Genomic DNA, 24458 nt, shown 5'->3' on the forward strand with positions numbered 1-24458 from the left:
TCGGATGCCTACCCGCTCGTGCCATGCTACCCAAGGGGACTGGTGACCCCAGTTCCAACACTTTTGATCTCACCTCCCGCGAAGATCTCTACCACTCAAATTTGGCTTCAGCACCTAACTGCGCTTAATGTCCAACCCACCATCGCGGACTCAGCAAAATCTTTAGGCATAACACTCGACACCAATCTCAACATGCAGCAACATATCAGCAAGGCAACTAAGGGAGCGAACTACCAAATCAATACCCTGAGGAAACTTAAACCCTTCCTCCCAGCCAAAGACTTCCAAAATGCAGTTCAAACACTAGTCATCCCTCGAATAGAATACGGCAGCATCGCCCTCTGCGGTCTCCCCCTAACTACTACTGCACCCCTAAGAGCCTCTCTAAACGCTGCAGCGAGACTCATCACTGGGTCGAAAAAACATTCGCATATTTCCCCTGACTTGAAATCCCTGAACTGGCTGCCATTTGAAACCAGAATACATCTGAAAATCGCCTGCATGACACACAAGGCTATACACCTGAGCTCACCCGGATACCTCACCCAGAAGCTGACAATCTCTGGCGGCTCTAGAAACACTAGAGGCACAAACAATCTTCTGCTGAAACCTCGGAGATTCCGGAGGGAAAAAACTTATAAACGCTCCTTATCAGGAATGGCACCCAGGATCTGGAACTCACTCCCTCCTGAAACCAGGCTCATCTCCTCCACTACACTTTTTAAGAAAGAAGTAAAAGCTATCCTTATGGCTAAATATACTTGAACTATTACTGTGGATTTTTAAAGACTCTGCATCGATCTGTATTATCTGTTCTATCCCTTTGATTATTTGTATTACTTGTATTATTGACTTACCTGACTGTCTATGCTCCCACTTATTTGTACTATTATCATTTTTGATGTACCTGATTTATTATGCTCCCTCATGTTCCTACCCCACCCCACTTATTTCCTACAGCTACGCTATGCCTAATGGCCTGTTTATTCACTCTCCAGTTTTATCCCTGCTTTGTAAAGCGCTCTGATATCTGCAAAGATCTTGTTCGCGCAATATAAAACTTTCAAAATAAAATAAATAAATAAATAAATGTGAAGATTGACTAGCAATTCTTCAGAACCTAGTTGACTATTAGCGGGTATCTAATTGTGTAAGACTGTCTACGCTATTACAGTGTGGTGTCTATGTGTTTATATGGCTACCACATTAGTGGGTGAAGGGAAAACCTTATTATATTACCCTTCTTCTGGTTGTGATTGTTAGTACCTGTTGGAGGAAAATGGGAGAACATATCACAAACAGAATGATAACGGGTGCATCAGTGACTGTAGAACTTGTGCATTTTGCATGCCAGTGAGAATCAGGCGTGTCACAACACCATTGCACAAGTGTATCAAACCCTCTCACATGTGAGAATTCGGTGAGAGTGGCATGTAAGAATATCTAAAAGCATTAGGATAAAATCAGAATACCAATTCTGTATTCATAGCTCGCAGTCATTCCAAAACTCACCTATAGTTAAAAACAATCAGACAACGACAGTGTCCAGCGGGTAAAGCTCCAGGGAGTTCTTCCACCATAAGGCTATGTAAAGAAAAAAAAGAAAAAATCTTAGTGCCTTATGACCTGTACATATATGCAAATTGACTTGGTGGTGATGTTAATCAAAACTAAAGGCTATGTCCTTCTAGTTTAGTTTATCTCAAATTGAAAACAACACGATGCCAATCAGTTCCTGTTATTCTACCAATATTCAGAGGTGTGAGGTAATGCTCTAGTGGGTACATAGTTTATCTCACATCAAAGGCCCTGTTATGAAGGCATGCTTGTTATACCTTGTAAAAGGGTTATTTTAGGAGGGATTGTTCACAGCGATGTAGACAGAGGCTTCTAGCTTATGTTGATGTATCGAGTATCCACTCGTTATATGCTGAAAGTCAGCCAAAGTCAGAGTTATCTGTATAATTGGGAATTTTGGTTAAATACCGTGGTATATACTACGCGAGTTCTTGATATAATGAGCTGTCAGTCATGTGGCAGGTAGAATTGAAAGGATTCAGTAGAGTCTTATGACGAAATTCGAGCGCCGCTGGCGCTTGCATTTTACCTGGATTAACCATCGTATGATGGCGAGAGGGTATGGCGGGAGGTTAGCATAGTTGTAATAAAGCGGTAGATAACAATGTTGTTACCGCGTGCATTATACACGGGGGCCAATGTATTGGACTTGGCAGCATGCTAGGAAGTGGTGCATTAGTGGTAAAAACTTGGAAGGAGTGTATTAGCGGTAAGACTTAAAAGAGACTGTGCGCTAAATCTCATCCTAGGACAGACGCTGTATACATTTCGTTATCAGGCTGCATACTATTGTATATACGCTTAGAGGCATATTAACAGGGATGCTTTGCCGGTTAAGCTTCTAAGGAGCTATGTGCCGGGTGTAACTCTAGCAGTCTAGCTATATATCACTTACTTGGTAATGCCTGGGCTTCGCTGTACGCACCTACCCTTCGCCGCTGGAACCGGGTGGAGAAAGAAGGAGGGGGAACTTCCGGTTTTTATGGAGTGTGTGCCCTAGCTGTGATTGGATTACCTAAATGGGCACCATCTTGTGTGAGGGCATTAAATCCAACAAAATGGATTCCCAGTGCTACCGCCTGGTTACCCTGCCATAATTCATCTGCATCTCAAACTGTAGCATTTCTTTCTTTCCCTCAGGAACAACACAATAACTTTTGTTTAAACTTACTAGTTGGGCACGTCGTGTCTGGACCTTCTGCTCTCCTAGAGCAGTAATAGCCCATTACTCCTCTCTTTTGATACCTGGTAGGGGGGAGGTGACACCTTTTGGTGACCTCTAACGGGTCTACGAATTGAATACTGGGGAAAACTTTAGATACCTTCAGGCCCGAAATGTACTACATAAGGCAGTACCCCGGGGCACCGATCAACTCATCTCCTCACCCCTAGAAGACAGACTTCTTGACAACTACTCCATGACAAGGTGATTTCCATGACATACAGAAACATACTCAACAACACTCCAGATACAATGGGGAAGCACAAGCAAAATGGGTTGAGGATATGGGTGATATCAGTGACGAGGATTGGCAGAAGGCATCGGTCTACACCAGAACCTTCACCTCGAGACGATGTATCCTCCAAGGCCATACCTCCTCATCAGCCAACTATATATGTATATATCGCAGCGTGATCAAGGGCTTTGCAGCTCGAAACGCGTCGCTGGTTCTGTTTCTGGAATAAATACCATCTGTTGCTGACTTTGCTGGTCCGTTTCCTCATTTCATGCTGGCGTGGAGGCGGTGTCTGCGAGCGCAGAGCGTGCTGAGGAGGAGCTGTTAATTACATATATATATATATATATATATATATATTTATTTATTTAATTGTGTATTTTCTAAAGCGCGCAGCTACCTCAACGGGGTGTCCCGGCGCTAATGAACAGAACAGCTAATTAAGTCCCCGGCGAAAACAATCTAAGTAAACAACAACGTTTTCAAGGATCTTCGGAATTCGAATTCCAAAGGGCACAGACGGAGGTAGAGTGTCAATTTATTCCAGCGAAGGGCAGCACATGCCTGAAAGGTTTTGCCTCCCGCTCGAACTTTTTTAAATCTAGGAGTGACCAGCAACATCTTAGTGTTAGAACGGAGATCTCTGGAGTGGCTATACGGACGAAGACTAGCCCTAAAATGGGCAGATCCTAAATCTTGAGTTGCCCGATAGGTAAGGGTCATGGCTTCAAAGTCAATTCTTTTGGTGATGGGAGCCAATGTAGGTCCCGCAGGTGGATGGAAATGTGTTGTTTAAGGGAGATGCCGACAACCAAACGGGCCGCGGCATTTTGGACTATCTGAAGTCTGTGGCACAAACCAGCTTTTAAACCCAGAAGAAGTCCATTTGCATAGTCCAAGTGTGATGTTATTAATGCGTGGACTATGGTTTTGCGGGTCGGGCTGGGCAGAGAGTTAATTAACTTTTTTATCATTTTGATTTTGCAGAAACAAGCAGCAGAGACCGACTGAACATGATTGTCAAAAGACTGGCGATTGTCCCATTTGACACCTAGGTTTCGAACCGTTTCCTTGGGCTGAGGAGCGTATATATATATATATATATATATATATATATATATATATATATATATATATATATATATATATACCTATCCTTTATTCTAAAGGAGTGCGTCCGCCTCATATCCTCGCTATTTTAGAAGCTGGACAACTGGCTGACACCTAATAGTATCCCATTTTTATACCCAGACCACACAGTTGATCTAGAAAGTTAACATTGTTATACCCAAAGACATGAAAGGTAGAGAAGATACAGAGTCTGAGAAAAAGTGTACCCATCAGCCCACTCATAAGTGGAATCTCGTCATCTGGGTATATGTTGGCAAATGGTGTCCTGTAGGTTCTACCTCGGAAACGAGTTTCGAGGCTACCTAATAGTGGACCCAAAACATTGCACCAACAGATGGCAGTATATGAGCGGGAGGGGCTAGAAGTTTGCAGTGCTCAAAAAGAAGAAAGGAAAGGAAAATGATCCAAGTGATTCTAAAAATACCTACAGTGATGTCATAGAAAACTTTATTGGGGCTGACCATCAAAGTGGTATGGTTAAAAAACAGTATATTGATAGCATGCAAGGAATTGCTACCCACCAGATATGTTATTCGAATATGACCGAATAACATATCTGGTGGGTAGCAATTCCTTGCATGCTATCAATATACTGTTTTTTAACCATACCACTTTGATGGTCAGCCCCAATAAAGTTTTCTATGACATCACTGTGGGTATTTTTAGAATCACTTGGATCATTTTCCTTTCCTTTCTTCTTTTTGAGCACTGCAAACTTCTAGCCCCTCCCGCTCATATACTGCCATCTGTTGGTGCAATGTTTTGGGTCCACTATTAGGTAGCCTCGAAACTCGTTTCCGAGGTAGAACCTACAGGACACCATTTGCCAACATATACCCAGATGACGAGATTCCACTTATGAGTGGGCTGATGGGTACACTTTTTCTCAGACTCTGTATCTTCTCTACCTTTCATGTCTTTGGGTATAACAATGTTAACTTTCTAGATCAACTGTGTGGTCTGGGTATAAAAATGGGATACTATTAGGTTCCAGAGAGAGACTTGTTATTGACATCTCTCTCTCCTTTTTCTCTTCAGACTTTTAGTACCTTTCGTGTGTTTTATTGATTAGTTGGGGGACTAGGTACTAGTGGGTCTATAAATATTTCTCCCCTTGGACCCTCCACCACTTTTTTGTCTCTCTGTTCAACTGGCTGACACGACAATTTTTAACCACCTTGTCCCAAATTTGCTTCTAAGCTTTGCTCGCAAAACCATTGATTGCTCCAGAAAATCTTAGACCGAGGCCAGTCCCTGGCTATAATACTGCTTCCAAGAATAGACTGCCAAGGGTCAGGCGTGCCTCAACTTCTGTTGCCATATCCGCCTTTCACTGATGACCCGAGACCAGCAACATATTACCCTGACACAAGGCCTTACAGACCATCCAAACAACAGAGGGTTGATGCAGATCTAATATTGAACTCCAAGAAATCATGCAAATGAGAGGTCAGAGAGTCAATATAACCAGTGTACAATAAAAGCTTACACTGAAATGCCCAACCCTGAACTCCCAGCACTTGAATAAGCCCAGAAGGTTGTATAACTAAGGGTAAAGAGTTCTGATCAGAAATGATCCTGTGAATAAGAGACAGCTTAGAACCTGACAGAAGCATGCTGCTAATTAAAAACATGTCAATCCTTAGCAGAGTTTTATTTGGGCCCAAATAGTATGTACCACGGGTCATTCGAGGTGCCATAGATCTTCAAGGGCATATGAAGAAATTAGCTTATGTAAATCCCTCCGGAGTAGAGCCTTGCCCCTAGCAATCATGCAGGCGCCTGCCAATTCAAGAGACAGAGTCTGAGAGGAAGAATCCCTGAAGGGGCATAATGTCACATTGACATCACCACAAACGATATAAGGTGGTGTCCAAAGATAAAGCTCATTTAACGATAAATCTAGGATGCCCGGGGCATCCGTATTCAGGCTTTAGACTATACAGATGGTAAAGAAAATTCAGCACTTCTGGATGGTCACCAGAAGCCAACGGCCCCCTGAATCGACCATCTGATGTTGCAAGGCCAAGTTACTATCACGAAACAATAATGTGACCCCGCTAAGTGAAGAGGTAAAACATGACATATACAAAACTCTATACCCAAGATCCTTTAGCAAGAAGCCTTCGGCCTGAGAAAGATGTGTCTGCTGAAGGCAATTCATTTGTGGGTTGAGGGTATTGAACTCCTCCCGTACCAGTTTCCGCTTATGAGGTGACTTAATCCTATTGATGTTCCAAGACAAAATGTGCACTTGCTGGCCGGGCACCTGCTGTCGATAGCTGCCATAAATACAGTTAAAATTCAGTAGGCTGCCCCTCCAACATACTGTTAGTTGAAAGCTCAACTCATAAGCAGTTTTCCTGGTCCACATACTGCAAAACAATTATTACCCTACATGCCGAGTTTCTCAAACTAACTCTTTCAAAGTCTCCCCTCTGACACGGTGTCCTCAAAATCCAATCCAAATTGATACTAACAAAATGCTCTAACCCCCCCTACAACCACTCTACTTCCCAGGTTCCCATACTGGCAAACCAACCCACCCGCCCACAAAGAAAAATGCCAATAGCCCCTTACGTAGGGTGGCCATCTATTAGGGCTCCTGGCTAAGATTGGCCGATGGGAATGCCCAGAGGTATGACAGTAGACCAGAAAATGAAAAAAATAACAGTAAAAGATGAACTAAACACATAATAACATCAACAATACAAAAAGATGAAAATAACCCCTGTGACATTTAAAAACAGGAATCATAAGAAAGAGGGGAAAAGATAAAGTTGTAGCTGTGTCAAAGGGACCACTTCCTACTCCCTTCAAGCCCAACCCCAGCCATCCAAGAAAAGAGAGATTGACTCATTAAGAGACCATTCTCCACCTAATGGTCCAAACCCTAGCCAGAGAAGAAAGATCAAGCCCAGAGAGCCCCCCTCTTACTAAGAGAGAGGGAGACAAAAAGGTAAGGGTGAAAACAAGAGGACCGAAAAAGGAAGGACCCACGTTAGTAGGAAAAAGTTCTTTAACAAACACCAAAGGAAGCTCAGATGACAGGCTGCCCCTTTGTTATCAGTTCCGAGACTTTCAACCCTTAATAGCAATAGAAGGTCCCACAGGACCCACCTCGGCAGGTTAAGGTGTTTGGCACAACCTGTCAGTTATTGGATGCAGAAGGGCAGGATCAAGGGGTTCAGTGTAGGAGTCCCTGTTACACCCTCAGCCAATGTCGGTTGGGGACTCGATTTGGTTGAACTGACGGGGGAAGGCCAGGTGGCCTTCTTCTCCCTTTCAGACTGGTCCGACAGTGAAGAGAAGGAGGAGGAATTTTGAAGATGAGGATGAAGATCAAACTGCTAAATTAGCTTTGGAGGTCACAAGGGGCATGGTCAGCCCTCAAAGCAGACTTCTGGGAGTCTCGATCTTTCAACATCTGTATTAATCTTCTCAAGGAGATTGAGTGGTCTTGCGGGGGTTGACCACTGCTCAAGTTCAGGATCCTGACTTTGTGGCGTAGACCTAGGGATAAGCAATCCCACCCCCACATTGGATAGGGGAGAAGAGCTAGCATGAGATTTTGAAGGGACAGAGCTGATGCCAACTAATTGCTCCCAACATTCCCAGGTCCCTTCCATCAAGCCATCAATGGCTGATCTGCCATTTTCCTCTGTTTAGGATTGAAGGCTAGACCCCCCCAGGCCGGTCAAGGATGTCACAACAAGAGGTCCAGAATTCTCCCACTCTAGGTCCCATAAACCAACTTCTGCAGCATAGAAAGGACTACGAGAAAGACTCATTGGCATTAGAGGTGGCTCATATGAAAACTAAAGTTTTTTTTTTGCAAGATGTCAAAGAACATGGACATAATACAATCTTGACTTGGGGCAGTGGAAGTGTCTCGGGAGGTCCTCCGAAAGGAAGTGCAGGACTGTAGAAGTGATCTGAGGTCTTGGGGATCACTGAAGGCTTTGTGACCCGTATGTCTAGAGAAGCTTTTTCTGCCATCATCAATTGGGATTTCGAGTGTTTGATTCAGTGGGCACATTGATTTCCACTTAGACCTCCTAAGAAGCCATCTTGCTTACCTCGGGCCATACTTGTCTACATCGGTAACTTTATTCTTCATCAGAAGATCATTGCAACCCCCATTTACCAGCTAATGCCTGTGGGGTTGATTTTGTTGTCCGATCTGACTTTTGTCATCAGACAGTGGTGAGGCACTGGCAGCTCCGAGAACATATTCTGGCCTTGCTGAAGCTGGGGGCTATGGGCTGTCTTATGGAACCAGCACCATAGTGGATACGAAAGGAGGGTATGTTACCTTTATAATGCAGTTTTTACTACAACCTACCTTTGCAATGTATCCTTTACAATGCAGGAGCCTTTACAACACATTCAATGCATGCCTTCGCATTATGTCTGAAGTAATAAGGAATGTTTTTGACAAGCATATTTTTAAATATTTGGGAGTTTTAGATAATTAAAATGGGGGGTTTAGAGGGTTTATCCCCCCCCATTACAAAGAGATTGGGAAAAATAAGAAAAACAAGTTGGGTGTTTGGGGAAGTTTAACCCCAAAAATGTTAGTGTGTAACGATTTGTTTTAGAAGTGGGATATTATGGTTGTAGGGAATAAAGGTGGAGAGTTTGAGGCCATTCTTTTTTTAAGCCGTGTTGACATTTATTTTTTATTGAGATGTGGGTATTTATTTTTTATTAGTGGTCCTTATGTGTTACATGAATGCTATACTATTTAAAGCAGTGAATAATCATTTTTAGAAATGGGGTCTTTTTTCAAAGGAGCATGGGTGTTTATTTTTTTAATAACACATTATATTTGGTTATTTTTCAATATGTAGGGGTCGCGGCCCCACCATGGCAAGAAAGATGTACACTTAGCTTGTGGCAACAACCATGTTTCTGATTTATAACAACACCTACCAAACATGTAGGTGACATAAACGAGAAGCTTACAGACAGGTTCCGGTCTCCATATTCTTGCAAGCGGTGTATTTGTCATAGTGTGCAACCTTAAACATATCCATAGACACATTTTAGAACCTACAGTGGGGATGCACCAGCACATAAAAATGAAACGATCCAGTCTCAGGGGTCCGACTCAGGCAAGGGGGGAAGGTCGAAACCACATTAGTCTGCCCATCGAGTCCAGATTTTGCGATGTTTAGCGGGGCACCCTCGGGCCTCAAAAACAGCAATCTCGGCCCCCATACATTTACTTGGCTCAGTTTTCCATTTGCCCAGGTCGGGGCGATGTTGCCTTCCACATTTGCGCTATGTCCCTCTTGGCCACTGTGAGAGCCAAAAACAAAAGGTGCTGCTTATACCTGTTCCCCCCAATGTCCTCTGTTGAATGTAACAAAAAAAGGTGAGGGACAAGTGGGAGATCCCGTGACAGCACCTGATGAAGGCATGAAAAGATTAGGCCCCAAAACAGCTGTAATGCCGAGCAGCTCCAGACCATGTGTAAGAATGTCCCCTCCTCCCTATCGCACCTCAGGCACATGGGAGCATGAATAGCGCCCATCTGCTATAGGCGTACCCTAGTGTAATATGCGTGATGTATGGGGCTGGCGACGGCTTCGGCCCAATCATCATCAGTGATTTCAGGTATATCTGCTTGCCATGCAAGCCGTGTCTTGTCCAGTGTGGTGAGTGTATGGGTTGTCAGTGTCTGATAGATCTGTTTGATCTTATTGGGTCCTAGGTCTACTGTAAGCAACCATCCCTCTAGGGTTTTGAACTCAGGGAGAGGTTCTAATGTATGGATCTAGGGTAGAAGTGCGTGTCGGAGTTGAAGGAACTTATAGAATTGTAAATCAAAATCATCCTGTAGTTGTTGAAAAGATTTCATTGTGGTGCCATGTATTATATCACAGAGGGTCGAGATCCTGACGCGTTCCCACCCTCTAAACCCTTCTAATGTTGTCACGGATTGGAGGCATGCGCCCTGGCATAAGGGAGTCATTGGAGTAAGTGTCCCCTGCCAGCCCACCTGTCGGGTCTTAGCCTGCCAGAGTTGTATCACCACTCTGCCAGCCTGTGGCAGATGATCGAGATGAACTGAACTGTACAACAGGTGGAGGAGCAGGACCTAATCCATAGCAGCATGTTCAGCCGAATATGCTGGATCCGTTGGGGAGCTATACCACAATGTGTTTATTACTATAATATGGAACGCTACATAATAGGAGTAAATATCTGCTGCGGCGATCCCACCACAATATGTGGATTGTGTACATGTATGGAGCGCCACTCTGATCGCCCCACCGTTCCACATGAGTTTATTTTGTATGGCTGGAGTATTGGCACTTCTGAAGGCGATACAGAATATGGGGTTTCGGACATGGGGAGATATATATGCCAAAATATTTGAAGCCATCAGTCGCCTGGGAAAGTTGCCATGCCCAGGTCTCACGTCCCTGATGCCCGCACACCGGGAATAATATAGACTTAGCGGGGTTAGCATGGAGGCCCGAAGTTCCCCCAAAAACCCTGAGGATTTCCAATATTTGTGTTCCAAGTACCAAGGATCAGTCATAAAAAAGAGGACATTGTCCACGTATAAAGCTATGCGGTCTGGGCGTGACTGGGACCAGTTGAACCCTTGAAGGACCGGGTCACTCCTAACCTGTGCCACCAGAGGCTCAATCGCAAGAGCAAACAATAGCTGGGACAGGGGACAGCCTTGTCTAGTAGTGCCCCGCTGGATAGAAAAAGACTGTGAGTGGTGCCCCGCAACCCGGACCAACACCGCTGAGGGCACCTGCCGAAACCCCACAACACCGACGGAAAAGGCCGTGGGCTGCGGCCGGTGCCGTGGGGTGGCCCAGCCGCCCTACCGACCAAGCGGCCAATTCTTCGGTGGAGCCCCAAGCCAGTGGGGGGAAGAGGGGCCACAGCGCCCCGCTCCAGATCCGGGCCGGTACCTCGCACAGGGTCTTGATGAGAGCTGGCGATCCCCGTCAGCGCCTTTCAAATGTGTAGGTCTCCACGCTGCAACGCAGCCAGGCCACCCGGGGAGGCCCAGCTCGCGTCTCTCCCTCCGGGTCTTCGTCGGCCAGAATCATCACAGTTATGCTGCGATTCCTGGTATGAACCCAGTGCCGTGGCCCCAGATGATAGGGGCATCGGTCGGGGTATTTTACAGCTCTTTTGGGCAGGATCTGTCCAGGATATTCGTTGGACTTTGGCATGGGTGGACGGAGCCTGATCAGGCTGCGTCCACCATGATGGCTACACCGGGTGTTTATTTTTTGGTGGTGTGCATATTTATATGTTTTAAGGGCGCAGAGGTGTAACATACATTTTTTAATATTTTAACCTGTTCCGTGCTAGTGACAGAACCACTCTGTTACGAGCCATGGGCGCGCTGTGCTCATGACGGAGTGGTTCCGTCACGCCGCGGCTGCTCCGCCCAGGCGGCATCAATTCCCTGCCTGCGCGGGTGAATTAATGAGCGGGCGGGGCTGTGACGGAACCACTCCGTCATGAGCACAGCGCGCCCGTGGCTCGTGACGGAGTGGTTCCATCACAAGCATGGCGGCGCCGCCGCGATCCCTCCTCCCCCCAGCACCGCAGCAGAATTACCGAGCGGGCCAAGGGTTTAAACAGTGTATACATGTTTTTAGCAGCTTAATATTATGGCTGTAGGTTATTATTATTATTAAATTACACTTGTATAGCGCTATCTACCCGGAGGCCTCGTAGCGCTCATGACTGACACTTTCTTAGCACGGGCTCAGGGCAGATCAGCGTACTTTCGCATACAAGTGTGTTTTAAGGGTTTTCCTGAAGGAAAGGTGGTTGGTGATTTCCCGGAGGGATAAGGGGAGGGCGTTCCAGAGCCTGGCCGCGGTAGGTGATAAGGGTGAGGGGAAATTATCTTTGAGTAATTCATTTTTTGAAGGGTGTGGGTGTTTATTTTTTGGGGCTGTAGGTATTTATATCTTTAAAATCTGCAGATGTGTAACATACATTTAAAAAAGTGTAATATTAGTTTTTAAGAGCAGAATGCTATGGTTATAGTGGATAAGGGTGGAGAGCATTTTCATTTTGGAGCAATTATTTTTGAAAGGGGTGAGGGTGTTTATCGTTAATATTGTTTTCAAGGTTCAGATATAAAATACTCCTTTAATTTAAGTTAAATCTTTGGGTAAAAATGTGTAGATTATAACGATCGAAATTATATACCATATTATTATAATACATAGTTAAAACAGATAATTATAAAAGTTTTGAGTAACACATGGCTTACAAATAATGTACATTGTTCAAAATAATGTATTGCAATATAAAAAAAAGCTGTAATAACATTTTGAAAAAATCATTTTTTTTAAATATCTCATTATTGATCAAAATTTTAATTTATTTATTTACATGAGTTCCAATAACTTCTCACTGCTTCTTATGATCAAAATATATTCTTTTTCTAATCTTAAGGCGGTCTAATTGTTGGGAGCCTCCAAGCAAATATTCCAGTAATGTAAGAACATTATTAAAATTACATTTTTAAACCAATGTAATGAGGACCTTTAATGTAGGTAAAGTTTAATGGAGATTAGAAAGAAAGGGAAAAGTTATTGTAATGCATGTTTTGTACAAATGTAACATCATTGCACAGGTTGTCGCAATTGTTGCTTGTACAGAAACGTCTGATTGTGTTCAATGTTGGGCAAATAAAGAGGTCAGCGTAAATTTTGGTGAGTAAAAAGATTTTTTTCTTCTGATGAAGATTTTGCAAAGTTACTGATTTTTACTTTTTAAAAAGATTTTCTGTTCATCTTAACTCTCTCATGTGCAACATTTGTTCTTTAAACGTAGGATTTGTGCAAATTAATATTCAGGTCAAAATAACCTAGCCAACCCCAGTATCACCCACAGAAGGCAATTCACATTTGGGGTCAAAATTCCAAACTGAAAAATGTTTGACAATTTTTTTACATAAATTTAGAATATGCAGAAATGTTCGATGTGCAATAGCATTGCAAAAAAGAAGATACACTTTTTTTCCATTCATATATCTATTGCATAATTATTTTTTTTAATTATATATGAGAAATAAATTGACTCGAAAGGTATAATTTTGACGTCAAATTCTGTACATACTTTTGTGCCGATTACAAAACAAAAAATTGAAAATTTGCACACTGCTGTCTGGACTTATTTAATATTTGTTTAAGTATCAACACCAATGAAGTCTCTATCCCTTCCATCTTCTCTCTCATTTGCCTCGTTTATTGTCTTTGTACCGCCCCTAAAGGGATATTAGTCATTACTGTTTAGTCTCTGATCTGCATATCTCTCTATCAATAGTAATCTTAGTAGGTGATTTTCTAGTGATTGTCATAATGTTCTTACTCTTTTACGCATGGGTGTTTGTATTAACACTTTAACTCGCACGCTGTTGATGAGGCTGCCAAGCCCGCTGTCTTCATTACTGAGGCTGCGCATCCATCTGCACCGCCATCCACTGCAGCTCTTGAAACGCTGCCATCCTTACCTGCCCTGCTGCTTCCCTCTTACTTCTGCACCTAGCAGTTTTCTGGCAGTTATTCTTGCTGTGACCCATTGCCTTTGATTTTGAAGCAGGGGATTGTTTCCTGCTTCTCTGGCCATTGTTGCTGTTGCATTGCGGTCTGGAGATGGGAATCTAGAGAGAGAGAGAGATTCCCCTACTCGCCAGAGCCTTTTGCCACACCGATATCCCAGACTTGGGATAGCGGCAAAGGCAGCCCGGTGCGCTCGTGCCCTCAGAGGGTGATAACGTGGATCCTCCTGTGGGAGCACTCCTGTAGGAGTCAGGTAGCTGATGCTAGAAGTTTCATGGTTGATGGTTGAGATGAACCCTGAGTTAGGTTGTAGGGTGGCGACCGTGAGGCTCTTTTGCAGCCTGCAGCGTTTTGCAAACGTGTTGCGCTCTGGTGTTGACAGCAGAGAAGCTTCAGGCAATATTCAGTAGTAGCCGCCTGCGCAGTCTGCCATGGGCCTCAGTGTCACGGTGCTGTCACCAGGATCACAGGAGAAAAGTCTGTTCAACGCCAAGACCATGATCACGTCCACGCCCCTGGCGAGTCAAAAAGGTGATGGGGACAAACAGAGGGTGGGCATAACTGATCAGATTAGTAGAATAGAGCGTGAATGATACTTTGTCCCGACTTCAATGTCAAGTGATATCTGATTTACACAGCCTCATCTGAAAATTATTTACCTCAGTGGCGTGACAAACAATTCACAAGCATCTGCAACGAGCATAACAACGGATGCAACAAGTGAAAAAGTGGCAACTGTAAAGAGTGACATAGTTTAAAGTTTTAAAAGGATAACAGTGCGCGGTTTTCTTGTCGCTGGACGCAACCAAACATGTGCTGTTGATAGAAAATGAAGACGGCATGGAATATCCCATCATTTAGTCATGGGACATATTTCGTTTCCCTTTCAGAGAATTCATATAAAAAACGACCCGCTGGAGGGTCACAGCAACCAGCATACACCAAATTCAAATAGTACGGAGCAGGTTGTCCTGCAGCTCATAGTGGAGAGAACAAAGAAAGGACAGCCTCTAATTGAGTTAATCTGAATTAATCTGACCTACTTGGTCAAATGAGATGAAGTAAACTCAGCTCTCCAGTTCTAAATGCTGTTAAATACAGAAATTATTGACACATTAGATCAAATCTTAAATGCTCGCAGAGATTCGCCATTCTTAAGTACAACTCAAACCTGGCTACTCTTGCATTATGACACAATTTGGAGCACTTCTTTAGACACATGGTCAGCGACTAGCTGCCGCCTCCCCCCCAATCCGGCACCCAATACCCAGGAACGTGGACACGAGACGTCTTTACTTTTTGGAAGGCGGGCGCTAGTCGCCCGGCCGTATTTATTAAAGTATGAAATTAAAAAAGGCTTTTAATTGCATAATCAACAATGAATACAAAAATCAGCAGGACATTTAGTTACACAATTCGTATCAACAAGTTTGAGAGCCTGACCTTAACAAAACTCTAATACATGTTGTTTCCTAACTTAGACTAAACATCCTAATCTTGATTTTTGTACATTTCTGGCCATATGGCAGGGTCACTACCGGTGTCAGGTCCTACAAGCTGCGCCTCCCCCATAGATGTGCGCATGCGCAGTGTTACCCCGGGAATTGCCCGGTCTACGCCCTAAACTCCATTTACCCACTAAAGGAGGGCCCTTACTCTGCGCCGGTGGCGTCATGAGTCCACGCGCGCGGGGTGGCTACCAGCCTAAGGAAAGCGTGAACTACTCCTACCCGCGCTCCTTTGCCTATTACCTTGCCCCTGGAGTTCTGGGAGTGGCCCGCAGGCCCCTCCCCCTGGGCGGGAACCTCCATAGGATGATGCCCGCCCCCTCAGACCTCAAATATGTGCTCACCGATAATGACCTTACCGCATGCCCCATACCTAATAAATACGACGACCTATGGAAAAAATTCTAAAGGACAGCTACACTGGCTAATAAATAACAGTATCAACGTATAGCTACAAAGGGAAAAAAGGCCTAAAGAGACTTGTATCACATATAATATACTTCATACATCGTTTGCTAAAAGGGGAAAAATTCCTAAACAAAAGCATCACAAAATATACCAACAGTTCCATTACTACTACCCTGTGAGACCTGTGGATTGTACCTCCAAAACTTACCATTCAGCCAGACGTAAGAAATGCTACAAGACTATTTGTCCAAGGGGATGGTGGGTGGGAAACAAAGAAGCCCCGAACGCGGGGCACACCGTTACAGCGAGGGAGCGTCCAGGGACAAGGGGGTCTCCTGGGCGCTCCCCACCTCTTTATTCCCGAGGGGCCAGGCGGCCCCTCCTATAGCCCGCCCCCCCTGACCCGGACCCACTACCTAGGATCCGGGTCAGGGAGGCCGCAGGCCAATCGGCGGTGGGCCGCGCCCCCCAGGGCACGCCCCCACCGCCGAGTGGCCACACAAGAGAAAGGGGGGGCGACGGTCGCCGCGCCGCCATGCGTGCGGGGGGGCCGAGGGCCCCCCCTTTTCACATGGTCAGCGACTAGCTGCCGCCTCCCCCCCAATCCGGCACCCAATACCCAGGAACGTGGACACGAGACGTCTTTACTTTTTGGAAGGCGGGCGCTAGTCGCCCGGCCGTATTTATTAAAGTATGAAATTAAAAAAGGCTTTTAATTGCATAATCAACAATGAATACAAAAATCAGCAGGACATTTAGTTACACAATTCGTATCAACAAGTTTGAGAGCCTGACCTTAACAAAACTCTAATACATGTTGTTTCCTAACTTAGACTAAACATCCTAATCTTGATTTTTGTACATTTCTGGCCATATGGCAGGGTCACTACCGGTGTCAGGTCCTACAAGCTGCGCCTCCCCCATAGATGTGCGCATGTGCAGTGTTACCCCGGGAATTGCCCGGTCTACGCCCTAAACTCCATTTACCCACTAAAGGAGGGCCCTTACTCTGCGCCGGTGGCGTCATGAGTCCACGCGCGCGGGGTGGCTACCAGCCTAAGGAAAGCGTGAACTACTCCTACCCGCGCTCCTTTGCCTATTACCTTGCCCCTGGAGTTCTGGGAGTGGCCCGCAGGCCCCTCCCCCTGGGCGGGAACCTCCATAGGATGATGCCCGCCCCCTCAGACCTCAAATATGTGCTCACCGATAATGACCTTACCGCCACAGGCCAGCATTGTTAACCGACGATCTGGCCTCCCCCCTCTAGCCCTTACCTAAGGAAACCCTCCTACTTCCAAAACCCTCTAGCCAGGCCCAGATATTGTCAGACCACAAGACATTACCCTCCTCTGTTAAATGAACTTCGTCCTTCAAGTAATACTTGTCGCCCCAGATGCACCCATGAGGTATTGACTGTAACAAGGGGGCTCGAAACAACCTATCCAACCGAGTGTTGATCCTCTTTACCGAGTGATTCAACGCCCTGACCGAATATCCCCCCCGCCACTGTAGTCGAGGTATGAGTTGTGACCATACTAGTGTGCAACCGGGACAGGTCCTAGCCATCCAACCCGCCGTTGAGATAATCTCCTCAATCAGAATGCGCCTACCCAGTGTTGCCAAATCATTCTCCCCAAGGTGAAGTATCACCACTGACGGTGGAGATTGCCGGCGTGCTAAAAGCCCCTGGAAGAATCCCCTAAACTCGTGCAGACACAACCCCCCTCTGCCAAAGAACGTGATGTCCAACCCTAGTTGTGCCGCCCTTTTCCTCCTGTCACCTGACATAAAGACACATTCTGCTCGCTTTACATATGAGTGACCCACAATCCAAACACTGTTCTTCATCGTTTCCTGGGTGCCGCTCCGTGCTGATGTATGTTGCCGGTGCCCGACGACAAATTCCTCCCCTGCGTAACAGGTCTGAGAAACTGTAAGAGAGCGGAAACAAACCAAGCGTGAGCGACATGTAATCATAGCATGTCAATCCGTACATAACGTTTGTAGCATTCTGAGGACCATCTCCCAATTGTCTTCACTCTCTCCACTGGGAGGCCCCCCGCCACCGCCTCAGTCGCTGCCCCAATCCTAAAGGAATGAGAGCCAAACTCTTTAGGGTCAAGACCTGCTTTCCTAACCCCCATCTCTAATACCTTCCTGAATTGATATCTGGTCAAGGGGCTCCCGTCGGCGTGACAGAGCAATGCCCTGCCCGCTGAGCCCACCAGCAGTCCGTGCAATAATTCCACGTGCCTCACTGGGCAGCAAGGGTTGGCGGGGGCCCGTTGGAGAACTATGGTGTGGCCCCTAGACTCCTGGTCGGTCTTTGACTTTGGAATAGTTACCCACATGGTGTCCTCCCTTATCGTCACACTAGCCCTTTGCAAGCCGCCCAGTAGGTCTGACTTAGAGCCTGCCACAAGTTCGCTAATTCTCAGCGCCCCATAGAATGCCAAAGAGAATGCTGCCTTAAAAAGAAACACCTCCCACTCCGAGCTACAAACAGTGTCCAGCGTGGCCAGTAAAGCTGTCAGCCGGGCTAATCCTATGGGCTTTCTCTTATCCTTATGGTGGCCCTGAATACGGCGCCATCCCCTCAAAGCCTTCCGTATCATAAAGGTATTAGTGGGATCCCGGAAGCCCTTAGCTTGAGCGAAGAATGACACCGCTGCCCTATGTCTGTTTGCCGCTGCCACCGAGCGCCCTTCCTTATGCATCCATTCTAAATAGGCTGCAAAGCCATCCTCCTGTGCCCAAAGTACTTCCCATTGTTGTCCCAAAAAAGAACGATAAGACAAAAACGCCCCTTCGTAAGCCGTCTTGGTCCTGGGGGCTAGGCTAGCGACCACGAGGTCCTGTAATCTGGGGCACCAATCTGCCAAAGTACTGCTGGGAAGTGCGCTGGCGAGGGGTCTGCTGTAGGAAGATGCTCCCTGAAAACCTGCATTTTGAAGCGAGAGAGGGAGTCAGCTGCATTGTTCAGAACACCTGGGACATGTTTGGCCTTAAAGTTGACATTCAATTTAAGGCACTGCAACACAATTTCTTTGATCAGACGAAGTATGAAAGGGCACCGTGCCCCCTGCTGGTTGATACATTCCACCACCGTCATGTTGTCTGACCAAAACACCACTGATTGATTACATAGGTGTTCGGGCCAGACCATCAGTGCCACCCATATTGGGAAGAGTTCCAGGAAGCCAATGTTGCTGGTCAGGCCCCATGTCCTCCATACTCCCGGCCACTGTTGAGCGACCCATCTGTTTCCTAGAATGGCGCCGAAGCCCACACTCCCGGCAGCATCCGTCCACAGGCCCAACTCTGCTGATGTTGTCAGCGGGCCGGGCCAGACTACCCTGCCGTTAAAATCCTCCAGGAATGCCATCCATATAAGCATATCCTGGCGAATTTCAACCGACAGCCGAGTGCGGTGGTGCTTCTCCCTCAGCCCCTTCATTGCCTGCGCAATAGAGCGAGAGAATGGGCGAGCCATGGGGATGATCCTCAGTGCAAAGTTCAATTGCCTTACCACCTCCTGTAATTGCTGCAAAGTGACCTTCTCCTTCCGGAGGCATAACTGTAGCGCTGTCTTGAATTTGTCCACCTTGTCCCTAGGTAATCTAAAACATCCCTCCATTGAGTCAATCTCAATGCCAAGGAATTCTAAGCAGGTGGTCGGGCCAACCGTCTTCCCGGGCGCAAGCGGGACTCCAAAAGCCCGCATGAGCACGCAAAATTCCTGCAATGCCAGTGCACACTCCTGAGATCCCGCTGTACCCAGGAAGAGGAAATCATCTAAATAATGCATGACCCGCTGATGGCCCGTCACTTGTCTCATGGCCCATTCAAGAAAAGAGCTAAACATCTCGAAGTAAGCGCAAGATATCGAACAACCCATGGGCATGCATTTGTCCATGTAGAACATATCCCCAAATGTGAAGCCCAAGAGATGCTGATCGGCTGGGTGGACCGGGAGGAGGCGAAAGGCTGATTCTATGTCTGATTTCGCCATCAGCGCTCCAGGTCCTGTGACCTGTAATAAGTTAACAGCCTGATCAAAAGAGGCGTATTTAACACTACAGATACCCTCGTCAATGGCATCATTCAGTGACGTCCCCCTAGGTGCTGATAGGTTATGTATCAATCTGAATTGCCCCCTCTCTTTCTTTGGGACAACTCCTAATGGGGAACACACAAAATTGGGTACTGGCACTTCAGAAAAAGGGCCAGCTATCCTGCCTAACGATAGCTCCTTGTCAATTTTGGCGGCCACCACAGCCGGATTGTGCTTGACTGACAGTTGGTTTCTACAGTGCGCGCTGCCTGTGTATCCCGCGGCCGGGATCCTAAAACCTTTAGAGAAACCTTCTTGGAGTAGGGTGGCCGATGTGTGGTCCGGATATCTATTCAACCATGGAATCATTGCCACCACATCCACTGGAGTGGGGGGGCCTAACTTGTTTGTCTTATAGTGGCTTCCCCCTACCCCTGTGACCTGTGTTTCCCTGCTTGGACCTACAGGCAGTTTCTGGATGAGAGGGGTGCCCACAGGAGGAACATGCATGTCTAAACTTACACGCGGCCCTTGTGCAGGTGCGCCTATTAAAATCCCAGCACACCCCTTTTTTCTCTGACCCGCTGGCCCTAAACTTCCCAGGTACCTCACTTGTTTGGGGGGGCCGAAAGGGTTGTTGAGGTCTAGAGAAAACCTTGACCGAACCGAACTGGGGGGGAGGTGCAGTATCCGAGAACTGTTTGTGCCAAGCCATGGAATCTACCGTGTCCCATGCCAATGTTCTATTGAATTCCAATGCCTTCCTGAAATTGACATCATACCCTTTCCATGCCTCCCCAGAATACTGTTCACTCCACCCCACAATCCTGCTCGAGTAGCATGCCAATGCTGCCTGCAAATCTGGAGGACGCTCAGCTTTAATAGCAGTGAATACAGCCCATGCTTTCATCCAGTTGTTGAGAGTTTCTTCAACCCTAAATCTAGCACACTGTACCCTCCATTCGCTTGGGAGCATCCACTCTTTAAGTGTTTTTACCTGCTCCATTTCCCTATTATCTAACAACAAAGAATAAATATAAACATATTTGTCAGCCCAAATCCTCTCTTTCACAGCTAATGACACATGCTGGGCCAAATTCTCGCCCCTGGAAGGTAAAACACCGTCCCCCAAGAGCGGCAATGCCACTTCCTTACCAAGTGCGGACACCGGGGGCGGCTGCCCTTTAACTCCGTCCGGCTGGGGAACACTTGGACCTGCAAGGGGAGAAGATATTGGCAATGCAACACTGTCGGCGACTGCTGCCGATCTGATTTTTTCGACGAACCTCGCCGCCTCTGCTGCATGGTCTGCAGAATTCGGGAAAGCTCCCCCTTTTTGGAGCCACGGCATCAAGGCCGTTATCTGGGATAACAATTCAGGGGGCATTGAATCTAGATTACCCCCCGGGACTACAGGTACCACTGGGGTTATGCCCTGTGGTAATGGCGCAGCTGGCAGGGCGGGAGCCGGGTGTGGCAACCCTGTACCCGGGATTGTGGGCACCGGTGGGGGAGCAGGCCCAGCGTCTACTGGTTGACCTGCCGGCACCGGCACCACGGGGGCAAGGGGTGCAGGCATAGGCAAATGCGGGGGTGGGACGACCGCCGGCGGCGCGGCAGGTACCGGTTCTACTGGCCCTGGGGTGGGGGCAGCATCCCTGGGTCTCTTTGACCTAGACTTCCCGGGTGGGGTGACAAAATCCCCCCTTGGCACTGGTGCCACCCTCTTGCGGATAGGCCTACCCGATGGGCCCGGGGCATCCCCATGCCTCTCGTTCATCCGTGCTTCCAGCTCATTTACTTTCCCTAGCTGCTGCTTTATTTCACTCATCTCACGCATCATAGCCCGCATCATCGTCTCCATGTTGGACCCCCTTTTTCCGCCCCGTTGACCTGGCATGATCTTACCCCAAACAACCGCAGCCTACTCTCTTAATATCAACTAAGTGTACCTTTTTTTGATGGAGGGTCACCAGGGGGCTTTCAGCACCATGCAACGGCGACCGCAACACTAGCGGCTTGTCCGCTTATGTAAGGGGGTGAGTAAACCTACTGTAGACCCACCCGGCGGCCACCTGGAGCAATGAATGCTAGCCCCCCGTACCCCTCTTACCGACCAGTCCCGTGCACTCGCCGGCGGTGATGATCTGCGGTCACAGCCCTCACCACGCCGTATGCCCTGTCTGCGAGTGAAAACGTGCCAATAATGTAGTTAAGGTTGCCTGGAATTGAAAACAGGTATTAATACCATGTATAAAGCAGAAAAACGTTTTAGAAACAACCCTACTTCTTAAAAAAGGGGCCGTTAAGCCTTCTCTGTTAACCACGCAGTTGCAACCTTTAAAACGACACTTGTGCAGTAGGCGGTTTACTTCTGCGCGAAGGGTTGCACTTATTCTCTTGTGTTGCGCAGCCACCTACGCTTTTGTGACCCTGTTTGAATAAGTCGCTTAACAATTCATGCAACACAGCAGTAAAATTACTTCAAGAAACGCCACCTCGTTTTTTAACATGAAAACATTCACTTTTAGTAGTTAATCACATACAGCAGTGAAACAATTAAAGAAATGCAACCTCGTTTTTCATCCACTTCATGCACTACCAATTTACCTCATGCCATGTGATGCAGTAATGAGAAACAATTGCGATTAAATTCATCAGCAGTCTCCCCTCCAGGTGCTGCCCTGGTCACCCCTGCTTCTCCTCCCTGAAACAATTTAAAGAAATGCAATCCTACCCCTTTATTCCCCGCGTCCTTATGACCTCCGCCCTCGTTTTATCTCAGCCTAGTCCCCACCCCGTTCTTATCTCCGCTCTAATAAAACGTGACTTGGCATCCAGAACGCCACCTCGCGTGCTGCACAGCCTCTGCCTGTTTTAGTGCACGTGTGGGTTTTAATGCCGGTCGAACGGTTAGGCGGGCTCTCTCCCGCCGCGTTACCCCTGAGCAGGCCGTTCAAAAAACAATTGCGCGGCACCTCGTGCGCCTGTCCCCGCAAGCACCCCCCAATCCCGCACAATACCTCACGCGGCCACAGCGGCCCGTAATACGCCTCACAAAGGAATCTCCAGGCGCCGGGAACCGTCAGGCAGGCCAAACGATGCGGTGTACTCCACGCGGTCTCGGGCTACCCTTTGGAAGAACGCCGAGTCACGGTCCGCCACTCAGGATCGCCGCAAACCGCTTCTCTCCAGCCTGTGCCCTGTAAAAGTCAAACACAAATCGCTAACAAAGACACAGCAGCAACGAGGGCGGCGTGGGGCACACGTCAACGAGGGAACGTTGATCCGCCAACCGGGATCGCCGCCAACCGCTCTCTCCAGGCTGTGTTCGGGGATCCTGTGAAAACAAAGAAAAATTCGTCAATAAACAAAGAAGCCCCGAACGCGGGGCACACCGTTACAGCGAGGGAGCGTCCAGGGACAAGGGGGTCTCCTGGGCGCTCCCCACCTCTTTATTCCCGAGGGGCCAGGCGGCCCCTCCTATAGCCCGCCCCCCCTTACCCGGACCCACTACCTAGGATCCGGGTCAGGGAGGCCGCCGGCCAATCGGCGGTGGGCCGCGCCCCCCAGGGCACGCCCCCACCGCCGAGTGGCCACACAAGAGAAAGGGGGGCGACGGTCGCCGCGCCGCCATGCGTGCGGGGGGGCCGAGGGCCCCCCTTTTCATTCTTCAAGCTACAGTGCATGCCCTAAATCGTCAGTCAAATACATTGGAGATCCAAGTTGATTTACTTAATACTCTTGTTGTGTTTGTACCAGAAATTAGCCACAAAAAAGGTAATCTCAATAAACTCATAGGGTCTGGTCGCCAGACCCATGGTGGCGTGGTGGTCCAGCCACCACCACACGGGTGATCAGACAGCCCTACTATGACGTCGGCGCTTGGCATGTAATTGTACCACCAACTCCACCAGGGAAACGCCGTTCCCTGTCGGTTCCATTGCGGTCATGGGCTGTGTATTATGCAGGTGGTGCTGCTGCAGAACCGCCATGCATATTGCTAGTTTCAGGACCACCAATGGTTTTATAGAGGTCTTTCCTCCATGGAAAGGCTGGTGGTGCTGAAACAGGGCCCCCTCTGCCCCATAAGCCTGGGGATGCATGCAGGGGGGCACAACATGTGCCCCCCTGTGTGTATGCACACAGGTTCCTACACAGCATGGACTTGTGAGTCCATGCCATGCAGGAACTCCGTGTGGCATTCCCCTTGCAGTGCCTCTTTCAAAGGCACCGCTGTCTTTGAAACATGCACCGCAGCGAGACCGCCATGCCGCCCGCCTACCAGACCACAAAATTGGTCGTAAACTGGTGGACGGGCAACAGCAATCTTTGGTGGAGCAGTAGCCCGGTGGTTGGCACAGCTGAAAGTCCTAATTAGGTGCATAGTGGGAGCACAATCATAATCAAAATATAACACATGTCCATGTTTGCAGATATTGGATTACCTAGCTTTTTTTGCCCACAGTGCTGGCCACGCTCTTGTCAAAAATTAAACAAGCATCAGCAAAGCAATGGTCTCTAACACAGGAATTAAAAACTGATGTCCGAGAACACATCACAAGGAATCAACAAGCTCCCTCAACATTAACACTGAGTAATACTGGGGGTCCCTGACACTCTGCCTAATTACAGCGGTACTCCTGACGCAACTACGACTTTAAGGACATCAAGGAAGATTACTCAAGAAGCCTCAGCGGAAGTTCGCTCAGTACCAAATGTGCAAGTCCTGAAGGACCTAAAAACCTGACAAGTCCTG

The sequence above is a fragment of the Lissotriton helveticus genome, chromosome 5_1 (assembly GCF_964261635.1).
Source record: "Lissotriton helveticus chromosome 5_1, aLisHel1.1, whole genome shotgun sequence".
Lineage (NCBI taxonomy): Eukaryota > Metazoa > Chordata > Amphibia > Caudata > Salamandridae > Lissotriton > Lissotriton helveticus.